The sequence below is a fragment of the Pristiophorus japonicus genome, chromosome 10, assembly GCF_044704955.1.
Source record: "Pristiophorus japonicus isolate sPriJap1 chromosome 10, sPriJap1.hap1, whole genome shotgun sequence".
NCBI classification, from domain to species: Eukaryota; Metazoa; Chordata; class Chondrichthyes; family Pristiophoridae; genus Pristiophorus; species Pristiophorus japonicus.
Genome location: NC_091986.1, coordinates 186,247,010 through 186,265,040, shown reverse-complemented (window position 1 = coordinate 186,265,040; position 18,031 = coordinate 186,247,010).

Sequence of the window (18,031 nt, the reverse complement as noted above, 5' to 3'; positions counted from 1 at the left end):
TTAATTTTCCAGGCATAATCGGTGTAAAATGATGGAATGCTCATCTACAAATAGCCCCTTATAACTCAATATTGGAGCGAATAAAGACACTGTTTTCAGTTTATAGAGACTGCTTAGTGAAACTCAGTTGCACAAGAAAATTTGTTGAGAGAAAGTCTGATGTAACAGGGTTCCTGGATTACATAGAACATACAGCACAGAAACGGGCCATTCGGCCACACCAGTCCATATTCCACACGAGTCTCACCCCATCCTTCCTCATCTCACTCTATCAGCATAACCCTCTATTCCATTCTCCCTCATATGCTTATCTAGCTTCTCCTTAAATGCATCTATGCTATTCGCTTCAACTATTCCCTGTGGTGGCGAGTTCCACATTCTTACCACTCTCTGGGGAGAGAATTTCTCCTATTCCCTATTTGATCTTTTGATGACTATCTTATATTGATGGCCCCTAGTTTTGCTCTTCTCCACAGGTGGAAACACACACTCTCTGGCCGGGATTTCACCAACAGAGGCGAGTTCGATGCGGGCGGCATTGGTGCAGCATGGGAAACCCGTTCCGAAGTGCAGTCCGCTCTCTCTCTTCAATGTTCCGTGGCTGGTGGTTGTTAAGTCCACCCTGCGGGTTTCCCGGCCAATTAACTGGAAGCTGGTCTCATGACGTCATCTGATGACATGTCATCAGCCAGTTTCCTTAAAGGGATCATTCCCAACTTTTTTGTCAGTCTTTTACAGCATTGAGGTGCTGCAAACACTGACAATCGCTGCACAAAGGTGCACGGCTGCACCAGGCTCTCCCATAACTCCCTGCAGATGCTCATGGAGGGAGTCACAGCACGTAGGGAGGTTCCCTTCCCTTCGAATGGACAGAAGAGACCTCCCCAGGACACCAATGCAGCCTGGTTGCACATTGCACAGGAGGGCACAAGCAGGGATGTTGTCAGGAGGGCCTAGCTGCAGTGGGGCAAACCTTTCAATGATCTCAGTGGATCGTGAAATGATATTGCAAAGCCACACTCAACCTCATCCTGCTGTGTCACTCATCACAACCCCATCACTCTGCCTTCCCTACCCTACTCCTGCACATCCTTACTCACACCAACTTACTTTGCATCTCCGACCATCCCTCTCTATCTACATTATCAGTTCTCCATTTCACAAACCATTCCTCCCACTCACCCTCATCCTTGTCCAATCATACCAACTATTAATACACAAGGGTACCACTTGGGACCTTTAGCCAATGTTCATGTATCGTTAACGTTGATGTGTTGTCAAACATTGAAATCTTTATTTTCAGGAATTTGCGTTCTTGGACAGATCTGTGGGCACCTTTGTAAGCGGCTTAGTGAGTTTTAGTGAACAGTGAGACATAAGGGTACCCCCTACAATGGGCATGAGTGTGAAAGGAATGGGTTGGACATTACAGGGATGCTTTATGGAGCTGGTGTGGGGAGGTGCTAACCTGGCGCATCATGTGGCAGTCAGGGTCTACAGCATGAAGTGAAGTAAATGTGGCAATGGTGAGGCCATCACTGACCTCCCGGGCAGCAATGTGGTTGGGTGCTGATGCCCTGTGTCCTGTATAGCATTAGATGATTGAGGAGACGGTTGGTGTTATTGGTGGTCGGGACTGATTATGGTGGGATTCTAAGGGCCAAGGTGAGAAGGACACCGATGCTGCTGGAATAGATGGCAGGTGAGATTGAGGTGACAGAAGCTTCCTGTCAGTGCTGAGAGAGGTTGCTGCAAGGAGGTGACAGTGAATAGAGAGTTCAGTGCAAATACTTCCAAAGTACATACAGCTCAAATACTCTTCCAAAACCTGAAGGCTTTAGCTTCTGACATTGGAAAGTGCACAGCTGTGAAATGGTAGCTTTTATACCACTTCTGCAGCTGTCAACTAACCAAAGCAATAGTTTAGTGTTAGGCAATCCCTTGTGTCGAGAAGGATCCACTTCCACACCAAAAAGGGATGAGTTCACAGGTGTTTCAAATGAGAGACCAGACATTCCAGCTCCCGAACTTCATCGCGAAGGGTGGAAGATGTCTGTGCCTGAATTCTTTTAATGTGGAGTGACCGTTGCACACCAGCCACCACATGGGCTTGACAGAGCAAGGTCTTGGTCCAGTGGCAAGGGTGAACCAACCTAGTGTGCACACATACTGCAGTGTGGGCTGGCCCGTGCTGCACTTTCCCTGGGCCCCGACCCCGCTGATGTTATACACTGCGCTGCTCCTGGGCCTCTGCCTCGCTGCCGAGCTCCTCAACTCCAAACTTGGCGCTCCTCAACCTCCGACCTCACCGCTCCTGGGCTACGACTCCGCCACTTTTCAACTCCAACCTCACCTCTCCTGGGCCCTGAACTCTCGCCTCTCCTGGGCCCCGAACTCTCGCCTCTCCTGGGCCCCGAACTCTCGCCTCTCCTGGGCCCTGAACTCTCTCCTCTCCTGGGCCCCGAACTCTCGCCTCTCCTGGGCCCTGAACTCTCTCCTCTCCTGAGCCCCGAACTCTCGCCCCTCCTGGGCCCTGAACTCTCACCTCTCCTGGATCCCGAACTCTCGCCTCTCCTGGGCCCTGAACTCTCACCTCTCCTGGGCCCCAAATCTCGCCCTTCCTGGGCCCTGAACTCTCGCCCCTCCTGGGCCCTGAACTCTCGCCCCTCCTGGGCCCTGAACTCTCACCTCTCCTGGGCCCCAAATCTCGCCCTTCCTGGGCCCTGAACTCTCGCCCCTCCTGGGCCCTGAACTCTCGTCCCTCCTGGGCCCTGAACTCTCGTCCCTCCTGGGCCCTGAACTCTCGCCCCTCCTGGGCCCTGAACTCTCACCTCTCCTGGGCCCCAAATCTCGCCCTTCCTGGGCCCTGAACTCTCGCCCCTCCTGGGCCCTGAACTCTCACCTCTCCTGGGCCCCAAATCTCGCCCTTCCTGGGCCCTGAACTCTCGCCCCTCCTGGGCCCTGAACTCTCATCTCTCCTGGGCCTCGAACTCTCGACCCTCCTGGGCCCCGAACTCTCACCTCTCCTGAGCCCCGAACTCTCGCCCCTCCTGGGCTCCGAACTCTCGCCCCTCCTGAACCCCGAACTCGCGCTCCTCCTGAGCCCTGAGCGCTCTCCTCTCCTGGGCCCCGAACTCTCGCCTTTCCTGAGCCCCAAACTCGCGCTCCTCCTGAGCCCCGAGCTCTCTCCTCTCCTGAGCCCAGAACTCTCGCCCCTCCTGGGCCCCGAACTCTCGCCCCTCCTGAGCCCCGAACTCGCGCTCTTCCTGAGCCCCGAGCTCTCTCCTCTCCTGAGCCCAGAACTCTCGCCCCTCCTTGGCCCCGAACTCTTGCCTCTCCTGGGCCCCGAACTCTCGCCTCTCCTGGGCCCCGATCACACCACACCAGCACCCCGGTCATGCCGCTCTTCCGCCTCGACCCCGCCGCTCCTCTGCTGCTTGCCGCCTCTCCTCCTGCACCTGGGTCCCGATCCGGCCAATGGTCCCGCCCATACTCCAATCAGCGATCTGGATTTTGGTGACATCAATCCAGTCGCCTTCCTCGAATCCGTCACACTTCTGGAATGGCTCCCTAAAAAGACTGGCTCCAGCTCTATTTATAGCCCTGACCTGCCGATGGTGCGATGGTGTACTCTCGCAGGTCGGGGGAGGGGGGGCGGTGCCGAGCTGTTCTAGGATGCTCCAGCTCTATTTATAGCCCTGACCTGACGATGATGTTCTCTCGCAGGTCGGGGGGGTGCCGCAATAGAAGTCACTGACACACTTACCTGTTGTGAAACCCGAGACACACCAAACCTGTCAAAAAGTTGGTAACATTTTAAGTGCCTGCTTTTAAGCCTCCTAACTAGCATTTACGTACCTTTTAATGATGTTAATTATGTGTCCTGCTGCTTGCTGTCGGGTCTGCTATCCAAACGCACATCTGACAGCCGGGAAACTCACACGGAGGTGGGTTCAGAGCGGGGTCCCGACCCACTGTCAATCACAGCCATTTTGACAGTGGGCCCGCCTCCAAACCCGCACTCGCAGGGCTGGGAAGACTGCGGCCTCTGTGTCTACTCTATGAAAACCTGTCATAATTTTAAAGACCTCTATTAGGACCTGCTTAGGATTGTCAGACTGCCTCATGCATATCACTAGTCACGAAGTGATGGATTGTGTTGAAAGAGGGCTGAGCACCAGTTAAATAATGTCAGCAATGGAAGTGTGAATGCGGACATGTTTAAAACCCAGTGGGACCAAGAGCAGTAATGAATAAAGCACAGGCCCTTGGAAACAGGATTCCGATCTTTTCCAGTCTGCTTCATGTCACATACAATTTGTGAAGTTCATCTCCAACTGTGTTCAGCATACTGTACAGTTTGAAAGCAATTAGGTGGACTGCAGGGTTATATTTATTTAATTTACATGGAAGGAGGAGTGAAATAAGCACAATTCTATTTACACCCTAATTATTTTTTTAATACTCAAATCGGCTGGCATATTGTATCGAATCTCAGAGCCACTGTCCAGAAATACCCTTCTGACAAAGTGCTTCTGCTAAGAACCTTAGGCCTGATGTTCATGTTGGGAATCATAAGGCAACGTTCTGTTTTCAAAGTATCCAGTGCTGCAGGATATGCCACCTTTCGTGTTGTACTCTGTAGAGACTGGTTCAATACGATAAAAACTTTGACACTTCATCTCATCCGTCAGCTTTCAACGGCCTGCTGTTTGAAGTGGTGGCAGTTCCATTCTCTGAACCCACTCATTTTCTAAGTGATTAGTGTCGTTCTGTGAAGATGACAGTCTATTGTCAGCTGGAGTTCTTAGTGAAGTCTCTCAGTCTGTAATCTGACACCCATGTCACACTCCAGCATAGCTGCTCCTCGACCGCTAACAGTTCAGTGAACATTGCTCCAGACACTAACATTGACATAAGGTAATAAGCCTTCGCTAGTTTTTTTTTAATAATTTTTTTTCCAATGTGCTCCCCTTTTCCCTCTCCTTTCTTGAAAGCACTCGCTCTCATATGTGTGAGCCTGAGTAATGAATGTTGGCACGCTGTTTGAATGTGGAGGCATCACAGCCAGATTCCCAGCATGAATATCGGGAGCTTTAGTAAAAAAAAAAATTATTCGTTCCTGGGATGTGGGTCTCTATGGCACAGCCAACATTTATTGCCCATCCCTATTAGCCCTTGAGAAGGTGGTGGTGAGCCACCTTTTTGAACTGCAGAGGGCAGTTAAGAGTCAACCACATTGTGGGTCTGGAGTCACATATAGGCTGTACCGGGTAAAGACGGCAGACTTCCTTCCTTAAAGGACATTAGTGAACCAGATGGGTTTTTACGACAATCCGGCAGTTTCATGGTCACCATTACTGATACTAGCTTTTTATTCCAGATTAATTTAATTAACTAAATTTAAATTTCCCAACTACTGTGGTGGGATTTGAACTCACGTCTCCGGATCATTAGTCCAGGCCTCAGGATTATTAGGCCAGTGACGTAACCACTATGCTTATTCCCCCTTCTTAATCCAGAGGTGTAGAGACCAATTTTAGCACAACAGCCATTGCCTTGGCTGCTGTCCTGTCACCACCCTTGAGGGCTTCAGGAAAATTTAAAGAAGGAAAATGGTTTTAAAATATTTGTGAAGTAACTACTGGTCCTACTTAACCTATCCAGTTGAAATCATTTGTCCATGTAAACACAATCTAGACTCTTCATTATTTTATAAGCCTTAATCAGCCCATCAGCCTTCTTCAGTAGTCTGGCCTCTTGAAGTCAGCATCTGAGTCCTCTGCAACACAACGAGTCTCACTTTCTGGCCAGCTGGCACTTGTGGCATCCTATCTCCCTGCCCAAGCTCCTGCAAACTTGTGCCTGGTGATTCACCACAAGATGTACACCACATGATGTACCCTTCTCAATCTGTCATGCTCCACCTCACAGTCAACAAGCTCCCCGCTGGAGTGGAACTAAACTATCGGACCAGTGGGAAGCTGTTCAACCTTCGCCGCCTCCGGGCCAGGTCCAAGACCACCCCAACCTCTGTTGGCGAGCTACAGTACACAGACGACGCCTGCGTCTGCGCACATTCAGAGGCTGAACTCCAGGACACAGTCGATGTATTTACTGAGGTGTATGAAAGCATGGGCCTTACGCTAAACATCCATAAGACAAAGGTCCTCCACCAACCTGTCCTCGCCGCACAGCACTGCTCCCCAGTCATCAAGATCCATGGCATGGCCCTGGACAATGTGGACCATTTCACATACCTCAGGAGCCTATCAACAAAAGCAGGCATTGATGACGAGATTTAACACCGCCTCCAGTGCGCCAGCACAGCCTTCGGCGGCCTGAGGAAAAGAGAGTGTTCGAAGCCTTCAAATCTACTACCAAGCTCATGGTCTACAGGGCTGCAGTAATACCCGCCCTCCTGTAGGGCTCAGAGACATGGACTATGTACAGTAGAGACCTCAAGTCGCTGGAGAAATACCACCAATGATGTCTCCGCAAGGTCCTACAAATCCCCTGGGAGGACAGACGCACCAACATCAGTGTCATCATCCAGGCCAACATCCCCAGCATTGAAGCATTGACCACACTTGATCAGCTCCATTGGGCGGGCCACATAGTTCGCATGCCAGACACGAGACTCTCAAAGCAAGCACTCTACTCGAAACTTCATGGCAAACGAGCCAAAGGTGAACAGAGGAAATGTTACAAGGACACCCTCAAAGCCTCCCTGATAAAGTGCAACATCCCCACCAACACCTGGGAGTCCCTGGACAAAGACCGCCCTAAGTGGAGGAAGCGCATCCGGGAGGGCGCTGAGCACCTCGAGTCTCATCGCCGAGTGCATGCAGAAATCAAGCGCAGGCAGCGGAAAGAACATGTGGCAAACCTGTCCCACCCTCCCTTACCCTCAATGGCTGACTGTCCCACCTGTGGCAAGGATTGTGGCTCTCATATTGGACTGTTCAGCCACCTAAGGACTCATTCTAAGAGTGAAAGCAAGCCTTCCTCGATTCCGAGGGACTGCCTATGATGATGATGATGTACCCTAGCCTCTAATGTGTGCATGGGTGCTGGTCTCTGAGCTGGTACTTGCGATGGGTCAGATCGAGTAATGGTACATCTTCAGGGTGGCTCGCCTCCTCTTTTCAAAGTGGTAGAGATATCACCACATTTTCAGCATCTGAAATGAAAGAGAGGGACAAGGATTAGATTCTAGAGTGAAAGAAAAGCAGAGGGAGAGAAAGATGAATGACTTGGGAAAGCAGCTGCAGTTTATCACGTAGGGTGTGTAGGGTGAGTTATAAGTAAGAAGAGAAAAAGAGGATAAGATATGAAGAAACCCTGCGCAATTTCTCCTTCAGCATTGCCAGTCTCCACGACCAAGATCCTCTCTCTGCCCGTGATGCCCAGCACCTTTTCTGGGTGTGCAGGTGGGCTCGGCCTCATCCGGTGACGGTCTGCTGTCTGAAGTTGTGCGTGAGCTTCTCCTGCAAGAAAGAAGGAAGCTTGCTAATGACAGTCTTGCGAGGTGTTTAGAGAATGCACCTGTCATTGTTGAATCATTGGTAGGTTGTGTGTACGATGCGAGGTATGGAGAGTTGCGAGGGTTGCAACAGCGGCAAGTGTGTGAGTAGGAGGGGAAGGAGGAGGAGTGGAGTGTGGTGCAGTGATTATAAGTGAGTGAAGGGAAGTGGGAGAGGGGAATATTGTGCATCGTGAGGCTGGAGGTGGTGGAGGTGTGAAGAGAGACCTTAGGCCCGAGGTTGATGAAGGCCTCTGCCCTCCCAAGTGCCACCCAAAGGACCGCCGATGGCCGACGAGGTACCAGATGGTACTTTCGGCGGGATTTTCATCGGCGAGGTCCTTGAAAGGTCGGTGAGTGACTTACGCCGCTGATCTGGGCGGCAGCCGGCGGGAGCTCCTATTATCGGCGGCAAAGGCGCTTGTCGCACAAGTGCCGCCGAGGATGGAGTAGGGCCCACCGAGGGTCGAAGACCTGAAAAGCAAAAGCTTAAAAAAAAATCTGAAGACCTTCAGGGGACCCCATCCAAGTAAGTCCCTGTAAAGAAAAAAATTACAAAAAGTGTACTAACCTTTTTTTCACCATCTTCCTACCTACCATCGGGGATAGACCAGCCTCCAGCCAGCAGTCCACCCCCGTTCTGCTGCCGACTGCCGCCGACTCCTGTCCGCATGAATATCGTAGCTCGGCGGGCGGGGAGGTCAGTTGCGCGACTCGGCCGTCCACTGACGTCGACGGGTGCTTCCCGGTGGCTCTCTCCTCCCGCCCGTTCCATCCTGCTCCAGGCCATGTCGAAAGTAGCACTGGGCAATACGACCAGAGGAATGTCGGCAGCAGTGGGTGGCAGTCGGCAGTAAGTTCTTCAATTTTGGGCCCTAAGAGACCTGCATTCTTACCTTGATAACTCTGGTGAAGTCATTGAATGGCTTTTGGCATTGCAGCCATGTCCTGAGTGCTAAGCTCCTGGTATTCCCATGGTGAGGGTGGTGGTGGAGGAAGTGTTGATAAGTAGAATGACAGAATACATGACCATTTAATGAGATCCCATAGAAACTGACACCAATTAGTTACTTCAAAGGAACTGCTTTATTTTGCTCTTCAAAGGAGATGTGCATAAATCTACTTCTCTGTCATTCTATTGTTACAGTAATGATGCCATCATACCAGGTGTTGTTTCATTGTGTTTTTACAGCAGGAATTGGACATATGAGACAAACATGTGTCTTTTGATTGGTTAGGAAATGTTAGATCAGAAGTGCTTTGAAGATTTGGTTCTCAGAACTCCTACACGCCAAGCGAGCCCCAGGTGGGCAGAGGAAATGTTTCAAGGACACCCTCAAAGCCTCCTTGATAAAGTGCAACATCCCCACCGACTCCTGGGAATCCCTGGCCCAAGACCGATCAAAATGGAGGAAGAGCATCCGGGAGGGCGCTGAGCTCCTCGAGTCTCATCGCCGAGAGCATGCAGAAATCAAGCACAGACAGCAGAAGGAGCGTGCGGCAAACCAGACTCCCCACCCACCCTTTCCTTCAACCACTGTCTGTCCCACCTGTGACAGAGACTGTAATTCCCGTATTGGACTGTTCAGTCACCTGAGAACTCACTTTTCAAGTGGAAGCAAGTCTTCCTCGATTTCGAGGGACTGCCTATGATGATAATGGAGTGATCTATGTTCTGTAGCGAAGTGCTTGTGGTGGAATTACTGTGATAAAACCATCACTATACCTCTGATTCTGTACCAAGTCATCAATTTTAAGGCTTCTGAACAGCTAAAACTTACTTCATGCAATATAATTTCTAATAAACTTCCAGTAATACTGCCTTTTAGTTAGTCATTAAACGGCTTTTTATATTTTGCTTTCAACGGTCTATTTTATCAATATGGTCATTGCCTCTCTGAATTCTTCTTTGCTCCTATTAAGCTTCAAATTCACCATCTTACATCCTCTTCATTCTTCTCCGATCCTTGCGATGATGAAATCAAGATTACTACTTCTTCAGCATCTCAAAAACTGAACTCCCTCAGTGTTCCCTTCCCACTTGCTTGGCTTCACCCGATCACTTCTTGTTGATATTGTCTCATTTTAGGATCTTGCACTGTGTTCTGTGCATGGGTCTATCTATAAAATAAGACTGTGCCAACATTTTGGAAATAGTGCTGTGTATATTAAGAAATCTTGAACTTTAACAAAGTAGATTGAAATGCAGTGGTTTGGGTTTAATATAGATGTGTATTTATCTGTAATTTGGATGATGTTTTGTAAACCCATTGTGTACAGTTTTGGTCTCCTAACCTGAGGAAGGACATTCTTGCTATTGAGGGAGTGCAGCGAAGGTTCACCAGACTGATTCCCGGGATGGCGGGACTGACCTATCAAGAAAGACTGGATCAACTGGGCTTGTATTCACTGGAGTTCAGAAGAATGAGAGGGGACCTCATAGAAACATTTAAAATTCTGACGGGGTTAGACAGGTTAGATGCAGGAAGAATGTTCCCAATGTTGGGGAAGTCCAGAACCAGAGGTCACAGTCTAAGGATAAGGGGTAAGCCATTTAGGACCGAGATGCGGAGGAACTTCTTCACCCAGAGAGTGGTGAACCTGTGGAATTCTCTACCACAGAAAGTTGTTGAGGCCAATTCACTAAATATATTCAAAAAGGAGTTAGATGAGGTCCTTACTACTAGGGAGATCAAGGGGTATGGCGAGAAAGCAGGAATGGGGTACTGAAGTTGAATGTTCAGCCATGAACTCATTGAATGGCGGTGCAGGCTAGAAGGGCCGAATGGCCTATTCCTGTACCTATTTTCTATGTTTCTATGTTTCTATGTTTCTAACTTTATTTTCCTGGTTACATTACTATGGCCATTCAATTTGGTTACAGTCTGGCAGCTCACTCCCACCTATCCATTTTTCTAATAACTTGTGTAACTATTCAGATATAATTGAAAAAAATGTAAGTGCTTTGATTTCTGTATCTTAAATCTCAATTAATACACTTAAAAAATGGCACTGTTTGTATGTCAAGACTCGTGTGGCTAGACTGATTTGGCAGAGTTGATTTATAGTGAATCAGTCAAAGCTTATCACTGTTTATTTGTAAGATTGAATCAGCCCTCAAGCTATTCTGACTAATACCAGTAGCTTTGAAGTGCCTCTTTGAAACACAAAACAGTTATTCAAACCTGGAAGTTATAAATGTATCTCTTGTAACACAATGGAACATATTACATCTGTTTTCATGATTACAATTAGGACAAATAATACGAGACAACAACAGGTTGCATTCAGCTGCAGCTATTGTTGGCAAATTTGACATTGCTAATTGCCAATCTTAGGGCTGGATTTTCGGTTCACTGCTGCCTCTGTTTTTGTTCCGGAGGGGCAGTAATGGCAGCGGAAAACATTTCCGGGCGGGCAGCCAGCTTCCAGCGCCCCCCCGGGACATTTAATGCCGCGTTTACGGGGGCGTGGAGCAGTACCGCCCGGGAGAGGTGAGCCGGTGTGCAACTCTAAGGATAAGGGGTAAGCCATTTAGGACCGAGATGAGGAGAAACTTCTTCACCCAGAGAGTGGTGAACCTGTGGAATTCTCTACCACAGAAAGTTGTTGAGGCCAATTCACTAAATATATTCAAAAAGGAGTTAGATGTAGTCCTTACTACTAGGGGGATCAAAGGGTATGGCGAGAAAGCAGGAATGGGGTACTGAAGTTGCATGTTCAGCCATGAACTCATTGGTGCAGGCTAGAAGGGCCGAATGGCCTACTCCTGCACTTATTTTCTATGTTTCTATGTTTTCCCTGGTTACGACACCGGTTTGAAATTTGAAACTTGTCTGATCCGTAGCGCCCCGCAGTGGGACCACCTGTGAAAGCTGGCAGTCCGAGCGATAGCGGCCGCAGTGAGGGAAGGAATGTAAGTGTGATTTGCCAACAATAGCTGCAGCTGAACTCAACCTGTTGTAGACTCGTATTATTTGTCCTAATTGTAATCGTGAAAACAGATGTAATATGTTCCATTGTGTTACAAGAGATACATTTATAACATTCACGTTTGAATGCCTGTTTTTTACTTTTTTATTTTTGCGATTCATGTGGATCAGGAAAATATTGGGAATGTTTTTCGTGGGTTTTTTCAGATTTCTTTTCATGGAAGCTTCTTTTAGGGTGCTCCGAGGCTGGCTGTTTACCTCGGGATTTTCATTTGATCAGCCGACCTAGCGCCCTAAAAGAGGTGTGGAACTCTTCCCTTAGTGCTCCGCCCCACACTCAGGACCCAGCTGATGAATTTTGCGACTGGTGACGCAAACCATTTCCCGGCGCAATATTTACCGCCCCGCCAGGGTTAACACCACAACAGAGGCGCAACCAAATTTCCACCACTTAATGTTTGCATAAGCTTTCTGTCCCGAACACAGCAGCAAACCAGCCACAATCAATGTCAAAAATTTTACATTTTTGTCTGTGTTACTGTGACAGTGGTGCACTAGCCCTCCTTCAGGGGTCTATCCTTGGCCTCCTATTGTTCCTCATGTGCACACTGTCCCTGGCTGACATCATCCACACACGTGAGGTCAGCTTCCATTTGTACACTGATGGAACCCAGCTCTATCTGACCACCAGCTCTCAAGACCCCTACTCTGCCTCTGCTGTCTGACTTTCAGTGTTGGATGAGTCACAATTTCCTCCAGCTGAATATTGGGAAGACCAAAACCATCTCAGTACCCACGTCACTGAGTCCATCTTTCACCCGGCTGCTATCTTAGTCTGAACCAGACAAAGGAAGACTTGCATTTATATCGCATCTTTCACAGTGTCCCAAAGTGATTTACTGGTAAGGAATTACTTTTGAAGTGTAGTTACTGTTGTAATGTTGAAAATGCGGCAGCCAATTTTGTGCACAGCAAGGTCCCACAAACAGCAATATGATAATGACCAGATCAATGTTTGATTGAGGGATAAATATTGGCCAGGACCAGGGGGTAACTCCACCTCTCTTCTTTGAAATCGTGCCATGGGATCTTTTACGTCCACCTGACAGAACAGAGGGGGCCTTGGTTTATAATCTCATCTGAAAGATGGCCCCTCCTGTTATGTATGTAAACATCACCAATGTGTAAGACTTGCCACCAGGAGGTGCACCTGTGGGAGACCCAAGGGTCACCTGCACACCCCGGGCAAGCAGGTATAAAGGCAGTCTACCATGCTGCTTCCTCACTCTGGAGTTACAATAAAGAGACCAAGGTCACAACAGTTTGAGCTTAAGATACACAGTCTTGTGCCATTATTCTAAACGTAACAATTGGCGATGAGTAACAGATCACAAACTTTCACGCAGTTAAGGCTGCCATTGGTATTCTTGAGCGATTTGTTGAGGGTGATGATAGGGAAGCCTTCGTTGAGCGTCTTGACCAGTACTTCATGGCCAACGAGCTGGAAAAGGAAGAAACCGCGATCAAGCGCAGGGCGATTCTCCTCACCGTTTGCGGGTTCACGATAAATGGCCTCAACAAAAATCTGCTAGCACCGACGAAACCAACGGACAAGACATATGAAGAGTTGTGCACGCTGATTCGGGAACACTTCAAGCCGAAGGAGAGCATCTTGATGGCACCACCGCTCCGAGGGCCAGGACGTGGCGAGCTATGTCGCCGACCTAAGACACCTTGCGGGACCATCCGTATTTGCTGGATTTTTGGGGGAAGTGTTGCGGGACATTTTCGTGCTTGGAATCAGCCACGAGGTCATTCTTCACAAACTGCTGCCTGCCGAATCCCTAGATCTGAGCAAGGCCATCACGATAGCCCAGGCTTTTATGTCCACGAACGATAACACTAAACAGATATCATTGCAGCATCGGAACTCACCGGCAAGTACTGCACATAAAATAACTCCTTCAGCAGTCAGAACTGTACATGGCAGGGCCTACGCGCCCACAGAGGCCAGACTTAGGATGACTCAGAATCCACCATGGGACATGAATGTGAATCCATTAGCACCATGTTGGCGCTGCGGGGTAATCATCGAGCCCATCAATGTCGATTCAAACACTACGTGTGCAAGGGCTGTGGAACAATGGGGTACCTCCAGTGAATGTGCAGACGTGCTGCGACTCACCACTTCGCAGAGTCGGCAGAAGATGACTGATCCACGTGGATCACGTTGAATGAGTAAGAGAGGCAACTCAACCCAGGGCTAAAGAGGAACTGTATGGGGTACACACTTTCACCACCAAAGCCCTCCGATAATGTTAAAAGTCAAATTAAATGGCATTCTAATTTCCATGGAATTGGACACAAGGGCGAGTCAGTCAATTATGAGCCAGAAGGCTTTTGAGAAACTGTGGGGCAGCAAGGCACAAAGGCCAAAACTAAGTACGATCCACACCAAGCTGCGCACTTACACCAAAGAGCTCATACCAGTCATTGGCAGTGCGGCAGTGAAGGTATCGTACGATGGAGCTGTGCATGATTTACCACTATGGATTGTACCAAGCGATAGCCCAATGCCGTTCAGCAGAAGCTGGCTAGGAAAGATCCGATGGAAATGGGACGACATCAAAGCACTTCGGAGGATGATGCCTCATTATCCCAAGTGCTAAACAAATTCCCGTTGTTATTCGAGCCAGGCATCGGCAACTGCACAGGCGCTAAAGTGCAGATCCATCTAGTAACTGATGCGCATCCCATTCATCACAAGGCCTGAGCCGTTCCATACATGATGCGAGAGAAAGTCGAGATCGAGCTGGACAGACTTCAGCAAGAGGGGATCATATCGCCAGTCGAGTTCAACGAGTGGGACAGTCCAATTATTCCGGTGTTGAAGAGCGATGGGACGGTCAGAATCTACGGGGACTACAAGGTAACGATCAACTGAGGCTCATTACAGGATCAGTACCCACTACCAAAGCAGATGACCTGTTTGCAACGCTAGCAGGGGGGAAGTCATTCACCAAGCTGGATCTAACTTCTGCTTACATGACACAGGAGCTGGCTGAATCTTCGAAAAAATTGACATGCATCAACCCGCACAAAGGACTGTTCCTATACCACAGATGCCCCTTTGGGATTCGCTCAGCGGCTGCCATCTTTCAGAGGAACATGGAGAGTCTGCTGAAATCGGTTCCGCGCACCATGGTGTTCCAAGATGACATCTTGGTCACTGGCTGCAACACCACTGAACACTTGCACAACCTGGAAGAGGTTCTCAAGTGAATGAATAGAGTGGAACTCAGGTTGAAATGCTCCAAGTGAGTTTTCCTGGCGCCAGAGGTCGAAATTCTGGGGAGAAAGATTGCGGCAGTTGGCATCAGACCCACGGACTCCAAGGCAGAGGCCATCAAGAATGCACCAAGACCACAGAATGTGATGGAGCTGCGTTCGTTTCTGGGACTCCTCAAATATTTCGGTAACTTTCTACCGGGGTTGAGCACTTTGCTGGAACCATTGCATTTATTGCTACGCAAGGGTGACGATTGGGTTTGGGGTAAGGCACAAGAAACAGCCTTTAACAAGGCCAGAAACCTGCTATGTTCTAACAAGTTACTTGTATTGTATGACCTGTTGTAAGGGCTTCTGGGGAGTGTTGTGCCATAGGTGTCTCTCTCTGGGCTTCTGCCCTCACAGCTTATGCCTGGCCTGTGAGGTACCCTGAGTGCTGCAAGAGCACTCCTGGAGAGACTGTGTCCACAGCTTATGAAGGGGGTTTTGAGACTCGTGCGTCCCCACAGCTTATGACTAGCCTGTGAGGCACCTGTGAGTGTCAAACACTCCTAACCCCTTTCTTCCCTAGCCTGTGGCACACAGTTGAGTGTTTTCAAGGAGCTCCTGGCTTCCCTTACACTATTCTGACACAAGACTCACAATCAGGAGATGTAATACAACAGAACTGAGACGAGGCAATTCCAAGAGGAACTTTAAGCTTCTAATTTATTTGACAAGGTGTATCTCAACAAACAGCAATATACCAACAAAACAATCCCCCTAAATCCCACTAAAAGGACACAATGAACATTTTTACACAAGTTTAACAGCAGTGCAATGCCCAACCTCCCACCTTCCTGACCTAACTGAGTTGGGAGTTCTGGGGACCAGAGATTATACTCACCACAGCCTTTACAGTCTTTCCAAGTCAAAACGCAGTTTCGGGGTTCTCTTTTTGCAATCTTCAGGATCTTGAAGTTACTTTTTCGGTTGTGATTTTCTTGGAAACTTGGTTGTTGTTGCGTCTTGTTGTTGCTATGGATCTACCTGAGTCCAGCTCTCAGGGGAAGATCCTCGTGGAAAAAAAAAAGATCCAGTCTCCAGTAGCGAAAGGAGGCTGAACTGATGCCGTCTCGGGATGGTGGTTTGCTTCTTCTGTCTTCAGTGTCTTCGGACACTGGTCTTCCTTCTGTGTCGAAAAGCTGACTGCTTGCTGGAACACGAGAAGGGGACCACTTGTCGGGGCAGAAACCCCTTCTTATATCCAGTTATCCAGCCAGACTTTCGTGCTGAAATAAATCCTTCCCATTGGTGGGCTTGTGATTTTTGAAAAATGCAGCAGTGTTGGATTTTGCGGGGTTTTTCCACTGGCCATCCCTGATGTTAACCTAATCAAGGGTTGAGTAGGTATTAATTGGATTGGCAGGGTGTGGGCCTCCTGTAGCCATTGTGTAGGCCCTCAGTTTGTTTTGGGTTCCCTAGTTTTCTTAAGGCCTGCATAATATCCCTCCATAGTGTAAACGTGGGGGAGACAATAGCCCGGTATCGATGATGAGTCAGTCCCAAGTTTTCGAGCAAGGGCACTCCCATTGGCTTGGAGTCCCTTGCTTCGGGCTGACTCTGTCCCACCATTGGCCCTCCGGTGTCCTCCCCCGTCCAATCACTGCCCTGCCAAGGCCACACCATCTCGGTTTCAATCCACATCTGGTTCTGGCTTCCCTGTTTCTTACAGGCCACTGGCCTGTTGTTTTATTGCAGCACAGACAGATTCCACAGCTCTTTTCCTTCTGGGTAAAATGAGGGGTTTTCGTCCTCCCCTGCATAATCGCCCATCTGACACAGTCAGACACCACTCGAGTGTGTCAAAGTTCAGGGTGGTGAGAAAACCTCTGGTCTCCCAAATTGCCCAACATTCCCCAATTTAACTCTAAACTTGTCCCAGTCCATATATATCGTAATCCCTGATTAACACGGTGCAGAACACAGAATCCAACAGGTTACAATATTTACAACAGCAAATTATACATGTGCCTAAGATTTCAGCAGTACTTGTCCATTGAGTCTCATTCTGGCTGCCCCAGACATTGTCATTTCAGTCTTAACCGCAAAACAAACAAACCTGCCCTGTAAACTCCCCAGAGGCCATGTATGAAAACAAGGTAATCCCTTGGAATAACAAACAGCCTGAGTGTTGCGGTCAAGCTTTGTTTACACACCTTGAGTGTTTAGCAACGGCTCTCCTTTCTGTGTAGTAGCCTTAGGAACTGGTTTCTTTTCCTTTTTCTCCTGAGCTTACAGCTTGTAGCTAGCAGATATGCTACAATCAGGAGTTGGCCGATCACCAAGGCGTGCGATCCCACTCGGATCCACGCAGGTATGTCTGCCCGTATCCCCAAATCCCACTATGCTGGGGATTTAATCTGGGCAATCTCCTCTGCTAGAATTTCATTTTTCTGCTCCATGGTATAAAAATGTTTTTGAGACAAATCCACTGCCTGGAGGAGCGCTGTGAATTTCTCAGGTAGTGGGGCAATGGAATAGCCAAAATGGGCGACATATTGTTGTAGGTGGCTGAGGTTGTTTTGTACCGTGAGGTGAATTGTGGAAGGTTCTGGGATGGGTGTGATTCTGGTGTGTGCCACTTAAACCTCTGCCCTGGGTTTAAAGCAAAAGCTGCTGTATGGTATTGGACACCACCTTCCCGGTCCGTGTTCATACTGTTGGGCACCTGTGGTGACACAATATGTCCACCGCCTACATATGCAAACTGTGGAGGCATGTGGTTAGGGGCCATTACCTCCATTGTGCAATTGCTGAACCCGCACCGTGGCCTTGCAAAAGCGTTCAAATGCTGGGGGCACAGGATTATCTGTGCTCCCCTGCTCCGACAATCCGAGAGGTCTGTACCTGTCACAGTGTGCTCCCACCTTGTGACATAAGGTGGGACCTTTTGGAATCGAACATGCACCCCTCCATGAATGACTCCCACATTCTCCACTCGGTACAGAGGTGCTGGTTGTGGGGACGCCCCCATCACGGGCATCCTGACCACCACACCCATGATGGTATGGTTTGACTTTCCACAGTCCACCGGTACCGGGTAGGCTTCCGACGCTACACGAAGTTGGCAAGGACTCAAAACATTATCATAAGGGTGCAGTGCTGCTAAGTGCTGGTTGCTGATCCAGGAGGGGACCTGTCCCTGTCTCAGATCCTCGAGGTTACGCTGTCCCTCTCCCAGCAACCAGGCCCATAGAGCACACACACCTCATTTTGGGTGGCTTGATCGGAGGCGTTTCTATCC